The 12793-nt window shown below is 38.4% G+C and overlaps 1 protein-coding gene and 1 pseudogene across 7 annotated transcripts in view; one reads left to right on the top strand and one right to left on the bottom strand.

Moving 5' to 3' along the window:
• Positions 1 to 12793, top strand: part of GRIP1 (glutamate receptor interacting protein 1) — a 733183-nt gene that overhangs the window by 474608 nt on the left and 245782 nt on the right. The window lies entirely within an intron of this gene.
• On the bottom strand, positions 6705 to 7390 carry LOC143690329 (large ribosomal subunit protein uL30 pseudogene; annotated as a pseudogene).

Here is a 12793-nt window from a genome sequence, read left to right as displayed (position 1 = left end):
AGAGAGTAACCAAAACATTTAGAAGCTTCTCCATTTAAAAGTTTCATGGACTTTGCCATCTCATAATTTAGAAAAACTAAGCTTTGAATGTATTGTCTTAAGAGAAGCTGGAAGGATACTGATTTTTCATGTGTTTTCAAACAACTTCTCTAAGACTTTTCTTATCAAAGCCTTGACTTTTCTTAAGCCAAACGAGATTCATTCTTTCACTAAAAAACGGGTTTGTACAAATTGAGCTCTGAAGTTCCTGTTTTCCCCCCCTCACAAGATTTTAAGTACCTTGAGGCTAGAAAAAATTATCCCAGGAAACCTCTGATTGGGATTTGGGGACAGGAATTCTGAGTTGTTTATATCCTCTTCAGTACCTAACAAAATGGACCTTGATCATTGTAATTGCTGAAAAAAGAAACAAAAGGTAAAAGTGCCTGAAGATCCATAAACTGTAGCCTGAATTTAATAGAGTAAAACCAGAGGCTCAGGGATTTTCAGGAAAGAACATTTTTCTTTTAAGTCAAAATTAAACTTGTATCATTTGAAACTAGACCCTTGAGGCAATTTTCATACAAAATTTCAACATAGAAAAATAGTAGATGAATGTTTTAGCGTGCTTTCCAATGAAGGCTCTAAGTGTATTTAAATAATTCACTGCCCGATGGAGAAGGTAACCATCTCTATATGAAAAAAGGTCCAAAGTGTTGGACTATATCCAAGGATATGATCTTGAACTATAAATGAATTCCTATTTATTTTTATAAAGTAGTGTATTTTGGTCCATTGTTTTAGATTCCATTTAGTAATTGAGCATGTCCTTTCCCAATATTTTTACATTTTAACTCCTCCAAAAATTGATTTCAATATAAAAATCACATCTAAATGTTCCCTTGAGTTAAACTCTAAAGTAAATATTATGACTCAAAGGTTCTATTTGTAGGCTTTTGAACTATTAATATTGAAGACATGGCCCTGTAAAATCCAAGCCTGTATTATCATTTACTTTGAGGATATTTTGATGCTGCCACTCTGAAAGCCCCATGAAATGCTGCTCATTGCATATTTGGCTTCATAGGCTTTGTATCATTAAGGCTTGTCAGCTCTGAGAGGGACTGCTACAGCCAGAGCTATACACCCCTCAAGGCTATATTAATATGTTAAGACAACTATTTTCATATGGAATGTAGACCCTTCAATTAAACCAAAATACACTCATGCAACCCAGAACTTTTTGTTTGTAGAAAATGATCAATGATGCTGAAAATTAAATTTTGCATGCTATTATGCATATTTGCAATAAAGAAAGAGAACTTGAGTTCTGTTTTCTGTTTCAGAGAGTAAATTTGACATTACCTATATGACAACATTCAACAAATGATTATTAGACCCCTAATACTTAGGTGTTAGGTTCTTAGGGAATATAATGGTGCAAAATAGATTTAGTCCCTGCTCTTATGCCACTTATAGTATAGAGGGGAAAATACATTAATCAAGTAGTGACAAGAATACATCAGTAGCTCCAAACTGATGATTTATGTCTGGATTTCCCCCCTCAGCACTATGGACATTTGGGACCTGGCAATTCTGTGTGAGAGAGAACTGTCCTCTTGGTTGTAGGGTGCAGCAGCATCCGTGGCCTCTCTCCAATAGATCCATCAGCATCCCTCAGCCTCAACCAGTCATGACAATCAAAACAATCTCCAGATACTGTCAGATGCCCCAAGGATGGAGGGAAGAATCCCTCCATTTGAGAACCACTGAATTTATATGAAGGAGAAATACAAGGTGTTTTTGAGAACATAGACAGGGAACCTGACTAATCTGGCAAGTCTTCCCGATAAATAACATAGGAACATTTGTGCTAAACCATCATGGAAGAGTTGGCGTTAACCAAACAGCTGGGGGAGGGGGAAAAGGACACGGAGAGGTAGAGGGAAAAATGAGAAAGAAGAACAAGTTATTTTAGGTTTCCTTTTTTTTTTTCTTTTTTGCATGGGCAGGCACCAGGAATCAAACCTGGGTCTCCTGCATGGCAGGTAAGAATCCTACCTGCTGAGCTACCGTGGCCCACCCTAGGTTTCCTTCTGAAAGTCAGTTCTTTGTGAATTCCTAAAGGGCAAAAACAGTATTCTATGTTCCACTCCTGTCAGAACTGCTTGTGTTCAGTCTAGGGCAGGGTAAGTAGTAGACATTCATGAAATTGTATGGAAGGCATGATATATAGCCAATCTAACAGAAGTAGTGCCAAGCACTAGGAGATATTATATGACCAAGTCAGGTTCTCTGCTGTCTGTGAGCTCACAGATGAGAACAGAGTAGTTCTTCTGTGTCTGTGTGTGGAGGGAGCATGGCATGTGAGGGGGGAGCAGAGGTGCAAGGAGGAATGGCATTTCCACAGCCTGCTCCAGGCAGAGTTAGTTGCTTCCTCTTCAGCACCAGTGCTCATTTTGAGGTTTGTTAGTACACTTGTATCACTGCCCTTATACTAGATTTTGACTAGTTATCCTCCTCTTTCCCCTTTCTCCTTCTCTCCCCTCTCTCCAGCCCAACCTCAGACTTTAGACTCTCTCCCCTCCCTCCCTCCCACCCTCATTCCCAAGCAGACCCTCTCCCTGTGGTGGCTGCTGTAGTTTGCCAGCTGCCAGAATGCAACACACCAGAGATGGACTGGCTTTCAATAGAAGGTGATTTATTTAGTTAATGTACAGTTCTTCAGAGGAAAGGCAGTTAGCTTTCAACTGAGGTTCTTTCTTATGTGGGAAGGCTCAGGGTTATCTCTGATGGCTTCTTTCCAGGCCTCTGGGTTCCAACAACTTTCCCTGGGGTGATTTCTTTCTGCATCTCCAAAGGCCCGGACTGAGCTACGAATGCTGAGATGAGGCATACTGAGCTGCTTGGGTTGTGCTACGTTGAGCTCTCTCATTTAAGCACAGCCAATTAAGTCAAAGTCATTCATTGTAGCAGGCATGCCTCCTAGCCGACTGCAAATATAATCAGCAACAGATGAGATTCACGTACCATTGGCTCATGTCCACAGCAACAGAACTTGGTATCTTCACCTGACCAAGCTGACAACTGACTCTAACCACCACAGTGGCCCTACACCCTCTCAGCTAAAACTGTAGCAGAAAGAGCTACTCTTTCTTCCTGACAATTTCAACATAAGGCCCAGAGTGGAATCTGCCTGTGCCTAAGGGGATTCATCATCCAGCCCTGCACCAGTCACCTCCATGCCCAAGGGATATAGAGCTCTGAGTGACAAGGGCTAGAACCACACACTCCCGCCCTAGGCTTCAGGGGGGATCAGCTCCACCCATACGTGTGGGTTCAGAAGGCGAGGAGACAGGTTTCCTCAAGGTAAACCCAAGCACTATTAAAGTGAAAAGAAGAAATGCCTACTAATTTGGTTTTAAAAAAGTTGCTTGTCCACTACAGTCACCTACCTGATTCTCCCCTCACTGACTAGACTGTGAGCACAACCGGACAGCGTTGACACTTGTAAGACATGTGTTTGATTCATGGAAGATATTCAGTAAATATTGTAGATAATTGTCAACTAAAGAATGGATGTGCAAATGAAAAAATATTTTTGTTTTTGCTTTAGGATTGGTTGGTACTCTGGATTGGTGAAGATAAGGGAAACAGGTTAGAAGTCTGTTCAGTAGGACAGGCTGGAGATTTCATTGACTTAGCCATTGTGTTCAATTTCAGGCTCATAGTCTCCTTCCTAGCACAGAAACTTAACATTCTAAAGTTAGATGCCGGTATCTGCCACAAAGGAATCATTGATGAAGAGTGGCTGGTGTCACAGCCTTCCAAAGGCCAGCTTTCTTGAGCGATGAAGGACAACACCTAAGTACTCATCAAAGAAACAGTGCAGCAGTCCTGATGCTCTATAGGACAGAAAGTGGCCCAGCAACAAGTGGCAGGTTGAGCAAGCGTCTGATCTGTAAGCCCCTGTGGTTAGGAAATGAGAAGGCATGGTGTGCGCTGACATTTCGAGCTTAATATCCACGCAAATAAATTACTTGGACCTGGTAGAGACGGCCAGAGAGTACAAGAGCAGTATAGCGTTGGTGCTGAGTCCCCAGGTGTCCCAGCTCTGTGCCCTTTCTTCTCAACACCTGCAGAGTCCCCTCCATACAAAGAAGCAGGCTTCTCTTTCATCAGGATTCTATGTGCATTTCCAAACTGCAATGTGGACTTGTGACACGTGAGACAGCCCTTCTCACCTTGCCCAGTCCACTGGGGTGACGGAATATGAGACGCTGGCAGAAAGAGAGTCCAGGAGAAGATAAGGACAAGGCATTTACTAAGAGAAAAAATAACCATATGTTTTCAGGATATAGGTTATACAGCCACTCCTAGCTACTGCTGGCTTATATCGAAAACATGTAAGAAATTTCTCCCCAGTTTTCTCTATAGAAGTACCGTTTCTTTATTCATGCATTTTCAATATGAATGTGTGTGTATACATGTATATATATATATATATATATATATACACACACACACACACACATATATATAGAAACATATATAGAGAGATAGGTATATACAGTCAGGGCAAAATATATAGACACCTTACTTAATAGATATATTAATTTGTAAAGAAAATTTTGTTTGGCTCTTTTAGCATGTGGTCACTGTTTTTTATTATGCTGTATGGCAGGGTCACATTTCATTCTTTTTCCATGTGAGTATCCCATTATTGCAGAACCATCTGTTGAATTTTTTGTTTTTTGCTTGGTTTTTGTTGGTTTCTTTTATTTGTTTGTTTGGGAAGTGCTAGGACTGGGAATCGAACCTGGGTCTCCCGCATGGCAGTTGAGAATTCTACCACTGAACTAGCCTCACACACCCTGGTGGTTTATTTTTAGAAACAGTTTTATTGAGATATATTCACACACTGTGCAGTTCATCCAAAGTGTACAATTTATGGCTTGCAGTTTATTTACAGAGTTGGATATCACCATAATCAATTTTAGAAGATTTTCACTGCTCCAAAAAGAAAAACCTCATGCCCTTTATACCCCCTTGTTATTGACACATCATTGGTGTAGTACCTTTCTTACAATATAAGAAAGAATATTGAAATATTACTGTTAACTATAGTCTGTAGTTTGCAATAGGAATATTTTTCCCATATGCCACTCTATTTTTAACTCACAGTACTGACATACATTTGTTCTAGCTCGTGCAAGAACGTTCTTACATTTGTATCGCCAATCACAGTCATCCAAACAAGGTTCACTGTGTCATGCAGTCCCATGTTTTATCCTTTAGTTTTTCTTCTGGTGAAATACATGACCCTAAACTTCTCCTTTCAATCACAATCACATAAATAACTCAGCTCAGTCAAGTACACTTGACAATGTGCAACCATCACCTCTATCCATCTCCAAACATTTACAATAAAACTAATTAAAAATTCTGCACAAATTAAGAATTAGTTTCCCATTCTCTGCCCTCATTCTCTCTCCTGACTAACCTATGTTCTAGATCTAACTCCAGGAGTTGACCCATCATAATGAGATCATATCAGTGAAATACCGTCCTTTTTTGTCTGACTTATTTCACTCAACATCCTCTAGGTTCATCCAGGTTGTTGTATACAGCAGGACTTCATTCCTTCTTACAACTAAATAGTATCCCATCATATGTGTATTCCACATTTTATTTATCCTTTCATTGATTGACAGACATTCAGTTGCTTCCTCCTCTGACAATCGTGAATAACACCACTATGAACATTAGTTTGCGAATAGCTGTTTGCACCCCTCCTGTGAGTTCTTCTGGGTGTGTACCTACCTACTCATGGAATTAACAGATGATATGGCAGTTCTACACTGAGCTTCCTGAGGAACCGTCAAACTGTGTTCCACAGCAGCTGCACCATTTTACATTCTCACCAGCCATGAATAAGTGTTCCTATTTCTCCACATCCTCTCCAACACTTGTAGTTTTCTGTTTTTGTTTTGTTTTTAATAGCTGCCATTCAAGTAAGTGTGAAATGATATCTCATTGTGGTTTTGATGTGCATTTTCCTAATAAATAGTGATGTTGAGCATCTTTTCATGTGCTTTTTAGCCATTTGTATTTCCTCTTTTGAAAAATGTCTGTTCAAGTCTTTTGCCCATTTTAAAATTGGGTTGTTTATCTTTTTATTGTTGAGTGGTAGGATTTCTTTCTTTATTCTAGATAATAAACCTTTGTTAGATATGAGGTTTCCAAAATTCTCTCCCACTGAGTAGGCAAAAATGTATTGAATTTTGAGGAGGTTCCATTATCTATTTTCTCTTTCATTGCTTGTGCTTTGGGTATAAAGTCTAAGAAACCGTTGCCTAAAAGTTCCTGAAGATGCCTCCCTACATTTTCCTCTAGGTGTTTAATGGTCATGACTCTTATATTTAGGTCTTTGATTCAATTTGGGTTAATTTTTTATAAGGTATGAAATAGGGATCCTTTTTTTAGATGGTCATTTGGTTTCTCCTCTCCAGTTTGTTAATGTGATTAATTGATTTTCTTGTTTTGACCCATTTTTCATACCTGGGATAAAACCCAGTTGATTATGGTATATAATTCTTACATGTACTGTTGGGTTCAGTTTGCAAGTATTTTGTTAAGGATGTTTACACCTATATTCATTAGAGAAATTGGTCTCTAATTTTCTTTTCCTGTAGTATCTTTTTTTTTTTTTGCATTGAAAGCAATCACTGTTGATTAATTGACAAGATCACAAAAATAATCTTAATAGACACATAGTTCATCCTTCTAATAAACCTATTGATCTGGTCTTCCCTGTTGCCAGCATCTCCCCCTTCCACAAAATGGGTGGTCTTTTTCTTCACTCCACCTCTGGGAGAAGATAATGTAAAGGACCACAGAAAGATGTTTGCTTCTTTGAATCATTTCCCAACAGTATAAATCTCATAAATAAAGTCCTCCATGCTGACAATTCCATATTTACCAAGAAATCATGCAATCAAGAAGTTATCTTTCAAGGCAACCCGCTTCTCACTGATTTTGCCATCACACTTACAGATCGGTTCATTCACTGACTACAGGTTCTGGTAGCCCCATGCAATATACGGTTCTGTGGTTCCAGCATGTTAATTGAGGCCTTGCTGAGCTTAACAAAGGTGTCATTAAAGATTTGGTGAAGGCGAAGAAACTACAACACTTTTCGGACCTTAGGGTTCACACCATAGATACCTCTGATTCTGATGACAAATGCCAATTTGTGTTACACGGGTACATAGAAGTTGCGAGCTTTTCTTGCCATTCTAGCCATTTCAATCTTGCTTCTGTACATTTGCCTTTATTCCTTGTGATAGTGCTTAGCTTTTTCATAAATAAGCTTCCTCCTTGCTTTTCGAAGCATCTTTTGGGCAAATTTCTTTCTCGAGCACTTGATCTCCGGTTCGGCAAAATTCCTTCATTTTTTCTTAGGGATTTCTGGCATAGTGGAACCTTCTTCTCTTCAACACCCTCCTTGATTCCAGCTGGGCAAGAGTTCCTATATTAACTTTATCTGGATTGGTATTAGGTTGATGTTGGCCTCATAGAATGAGTTAGAAAGTGTTCCCTCTTCAATTTTGTGGAAGTTATGAGCAGGATTGGTATTAATTCTTCTTGGAATGATTGGTAGAATTAAGCTGTGAAACCTGTGAATTTACCTGTGAATCTGGTCCTGGGCTTTTTGCTGTTATTGTTGCTGGGAGAGTTTTGATGACTGATTCGATCTGTTTACTTGTATTTGGTCTGTTGATTTCTTCTATTTCTTCTAGAGTCCGTGTAGGCTGTTTATGTGTTTCTAGGAATCAGTCTATTTCATCTAAGTTGTCTAATTTGTTGGCATGTAGTCATTCATAATATCCTCTTATGATCCTTTTTATTTCTGTGGGGTCGGAAGTAATGTGCCCCCTCTCGTTTCTGATTTTATTTATTTGCATCTTCTTTTTTTCTTTGTCAGTCTAGCTAAGGGTTTGTGAATTTTATTTATCTTCTCAAATGGCCAACTTTTAGTTTTGTTGTTTCTATTGATTTTTTATTCTCAATTTGATTTATTTCTGCTTTAATCTTTGTTATTTCTAACCCTCAATTTGCTTTGATATTAGTTTGCTGTTCATTTTTTAGTTCCTCCAGGTGTAGGGAGGGCTTTGATTTAGCTGTTTCTTCTTTTTTAATGTAGGTGTTCAAGGCTATAAATTTCCCTTTCAGCACTGCCTTCACTGGATCCCATAAATTTTGATATGTTGTGGTCTCGTTTTCATTTGTCTAGAGATATTTACTGACTTCTCTTGCAATATCTTCACTGACCCACTGATTTAGTTTAAGAGTATGATGTTTAACCTCCATATGTTTTTTAATTTTCCAGTTCTCCTTCTGGTATTGATTTCCATCTTCATTCCCTTATGGTAGAGAAAGTGTTTTGTATAATTTCATTATTTTTTAATTTATTGAAACTTGATTTGTGACCCATCTTATGGTCTATTCTGGTGAATGGTCCATGGACACTTGAGAAGAATGTATATCCTGCTGGTTTTGGCTGCAATGTTCTGTATGTGTTTCTTAGGTCCAGTTCACTTATCATATTATTCACGTTCTCATCTTTAATTAGTATCCCCAAATTCTATCTCCTCTGAAGTTTTAATTTGTTCCTTTGTGTGGGACATATCTTCCTGTTTCTTAGTATGGCTTGTAATTTTTGCTGGTGTCTAAGCATCTGATTATCTTGATGAGCTCACTTTGGAGATCAGTTTCTCTCTCTTGCCTGAGGTTTTTCTTGTTGATTGGCTTTGTGCTGCAGCTCTTCTTTGACATTTGGTTCAACTTATTCAAAGAGTGGTGTATTGAAGTCTCCAGCTATTATTGTAGAGACATCAATTTCTCCCTTAATATTGTCATATTATTTTTGTCTCTCTTTTTACCCTTTTAGTTACTCTTGCTGATATACTTCATTTCTACATTATCCTCCAAGCCTCTCTCTCCTCTCTTTTCCTTTCAGCCCTTTAGTATTTCTTGTAGAGCCAGATTCTTTTATATATATATATATATATATATATATATATATATATATATATATATATATATATATATATATATTTTCTTTTTGTTGGCAAATCTTCACACACATACAGTCCATACATGGTGTGCAATTAATGGCTCACAATATCATCACATAGATGTATATTCATCACCATGATTGTTTTTACAATATTTGCATCACTCCAGAAAAAGAAATAAAAAGAAAAAAGAAAAAAAACTCACATATTCCATACCGCTTACCCCCCTCTCTCATTGACCACTATTATTTCCATTTACCCAATTTATTTTATTCCTTGCCCCCTATTATTTGTTCATTAATCCTTTTTTTTTTTTTTTTTACTTATCTAGGGCTGGATTCTTATTGACACTCTCTCCCACTTTCAGTTTATCTGTGAATATTTTAAATTCTCCCTCATTTTTGAAGGACAATTCTACCAGAAAAAGAATTTTGGCCTGACAGTTTCTCTCTCTCAGTCTCTTAAGTATATTATACCACTGCCTTCTCGCCTCCATGGTTTCTGATGAGAAATTGGCACTTAGCCTTATTGCATTTCCCTTGCATATGACAAACTGCTGTTCTCTTGCTGCTTTTGGGAATCTCTCTTTATCTTTGGCATTTGACATTCTGATTAGTATGTGTCTCAGAGCAGGTTCATTAGGATTTATTCTGCTTGGGGGACATTATACTTCTTGGACATCTATACTTACATCTTTTGTAAGAGCTGGGAAATTTTCAGCCACTGTTCCTCAGATATTCTTTCTGCCTCTTTCCCTTTTGTTCTCCCCTGTGACACTCATGATGTGTATGTTTGTGTGCTTTGTGCTATCATTCAAATTCCTGAGACCCTGCTCAATTGTTTCCCGTTCTTTTCTCTCTCTTCTTCTGTCTGTAAGATTTCAACTGTCCTGTCTTCTTGCTTACCGATTTTTCCTTCTGCTTGTTGAAATCTTCTGTTGTGTGCCTCTAGTGTATTTTTGTCAACTTTTTAAAAAATTTTAATGTAATTTTTTTAGTTATATTCACACACCATACAAACTATCCAAAGTATACAGTCACTGACTCACAGTATCATCACATAGTTGTGTATACATCCCCATGATCAATTTTAGAACATTTTCATTATCCCGGAAAAGAATTAAAAAGAAAACTCAAATCCTCCCATAGTCCTCATTCTCCTCATTATTGACCTGTAGTATTGTGTGGTACATTTGTTACTGCTGACAAAAGAATATAAAAATATTACTGTTAACTATAGTTTATAGTTTGCAATAAATACATTTTTCCCTACTTGATTATTCCTATTATTCTGTTCCCTTAATTAACTTATAATAGAGTTATATATTTGCTCTAGTTCATGAAAGAACTTTTGTGTTTTTGTATAGTCAATCACAGACATTTTCCTTCATAAGATTCACTGTGTTATACATACTAATGTTGCAACCTCCAACTTTCCTTCTGGTGACATACATGACTCTAAACTTCCCCTTTCCACCATAATCACACACCATCTAGTATATTTTTAATCTCTTCTATTGTGCCATTCATCCCCATCAGTTCAGTTATGTTTCTTTTTAGACTTTCAAATTCTTCTTTGTGTTCACACATTGTGTTCTTAAAATCCTTTATCTCTTCAGCAATATTTTCCTTCACCTCCTAGAATTGATTTAGGAAGTTTGTTTCAATGTCTTTGATTAGTTGCCCCAAATTCTCCCTCCTCTGAAGTTTTCATTTGTTCCTTTAACTGGGTCATATTTTCCTGTTTCTTAGTACGGCTTGTAATTTTTGCTGGTGTCTAGGCATCTGATTGTCTTGATGAGTTCACTCTGGAAGTCAGTTTCTCCCTCTACCTAAGGTTTTCTCACTGACTGGCTTTGTGTTCCAACTCTTCTTTGACATTTGGTTCAACTTATTCTAGACCTTTAGATTATCTCATGTTTAACTGATCAGATTTTTTTCAGCTCTTATTCATCTGATTCTTGCCCTGGATATGCAGTACAGTTTTTGAGACTGCAGTATTTGTGCAATTGTTTCACCCCCAGGAGAATGCTTCCTTTCCCGTCTTCCTTCTCTGGCAATATTGATCTGTTCTGTTTGTTTTTTATTTGCATTTGTAGTTTTTTTTTTTAACACTCTTTTTGTTTCTACCTGCATGTGCCTGGAGGAAAAATTCTGAGAGGAGGGTCACCCCAGGCAGGATTTTCCTAAGTCAGTATATCCCAATCAGAACAGGGCCAGGGGCCCACAGATGGGGCATAGGTTAGTTCCAGAGTACCTGGGGAGGAGACCTGGAAGAATGCCACACTTGTCTTTGTTCCCTGAATCTGGACCTGTGCCTTCCTGGTCTGCCCAGCAGATGGTGCTGTTCAGCAGACTGTTTCCCACAATTCCAAGGGGTACCATGCCTAAAAGTCTCAACTGATTTGCCTCCTCAGGGGTGTGGTTGAAACAGATGCTGCCAGCCACTTTGAGGCAGGTTGAAATTGTAGCTTCCCTCAGAGCCAAGATCTAACATTCAGGATTTGCTAATCAAAAGCCATGCTTAGTGTTTGGCCACATCCCCCATGTTTTTTGGGAAGAGGACGTGTGTGTGTGTGTGTGTGTGTGTGTGTGTGTGTGAAAATAACATATATACAAAAAAGCAATAAATCTCAAAGCACACCACAATAATTAGTTGTAGTACAAATTTCAGAGTTTGTATGGGTTACAATTCCACAATTTTAGGTTTTTCCTTCTAGCTGCTTCAAGATGCTGGAGACTAAAAGAAATATCAATGTGATGATTCAGCAATCATACTCATTTGTTAAATCCTATCTTCTCTGTATAACTCCACGTTCTCCTTTGATCTTTCTTCCAATCTTTAGGGGTATTTGGGCTATGCCCCATTCTTACTTCTTTATGATGGAAGGGGCTGTCAATACTATGGGATGGGGGATGGAAATAGCTGGTGTTCTGGAGAGGCTGGCCCCTCTGGGTTTCAGGACTTATCTGGCCTAGGAATCCATCTGGAGGTTATAGGTTTCTGGAAAGTAATCATAGAGCGTGGAACCTTTGTAGAATCTCAGATAAAGCCTTAGGTGTTTTTGAGGGTTGGCAGGAATGATTTTCATTGAGGTTTGGCAAACTATGATAGGTAGCAATGTCTAGCTGAATCTTGCATAAGAGTAGCCTCCGGAGTACCCTCATGACTCTATTTGAACTCTCTCAGCCACTGATACCATATTTATTACAATTCTTTTCCCCATTTTGGTCAGAATAGCACTACTGATCCCACAGTGCCAGGGTCAGGTTCGTTCCTTGAAGTCATATCCCACATTGCCAGGGAGACTTTCAGCCCAATGTCATGTCCTGTGGGGTAGGAGGGAGGGTAATGATTTTACTTACAGAGTTGGGCCTAGAGAGAGAGAGACAACATCTGAGCAACAAAAGAGATCCTCTGGAAGAAACTCTTAGGCATAACTATAGGTAGATTAAGTTTCTCCACTACATAAATAAGCTTCACAAGAACAAGCCTCAAGATCAAGGGTTTGGCCAATTGACTTGGGAGTTCCTGATGTTTGAGGCAGTATCAGGGGTTTTCCTGATGGTAAAGTTTAATAGTTCCATGTTTTTTCTCCCCTCCCTCAGGAGACTTTGCCAATACTTTTTAATTATCTGCTCAACATACTCTGGGATATATCTGGGCGTTAAATTAAGCTATACTGAATTACAAGCCCTTATTCTCATTCTGGGCTCCTTGTGTTTAAATGATCT

The sequence above is a fragment of the Tamandua tetradactyla genome, chromosome 7, assembly GCF_023851605.1.
Source record: "Tamandua tetradactyla isolate mTamTet1 chromosome 7, mTamTet1.pri, whole genome shotgun sequence".
NCBI lineage: Eukaryota > Metazoa > Chordata > Mammalia > Pilosa > Myrmecophagidae > Tamandua > Tamandua tetradactyla.
This window is presented reverse-complemented; position numbering and strand designations above follow the sequence as displayed.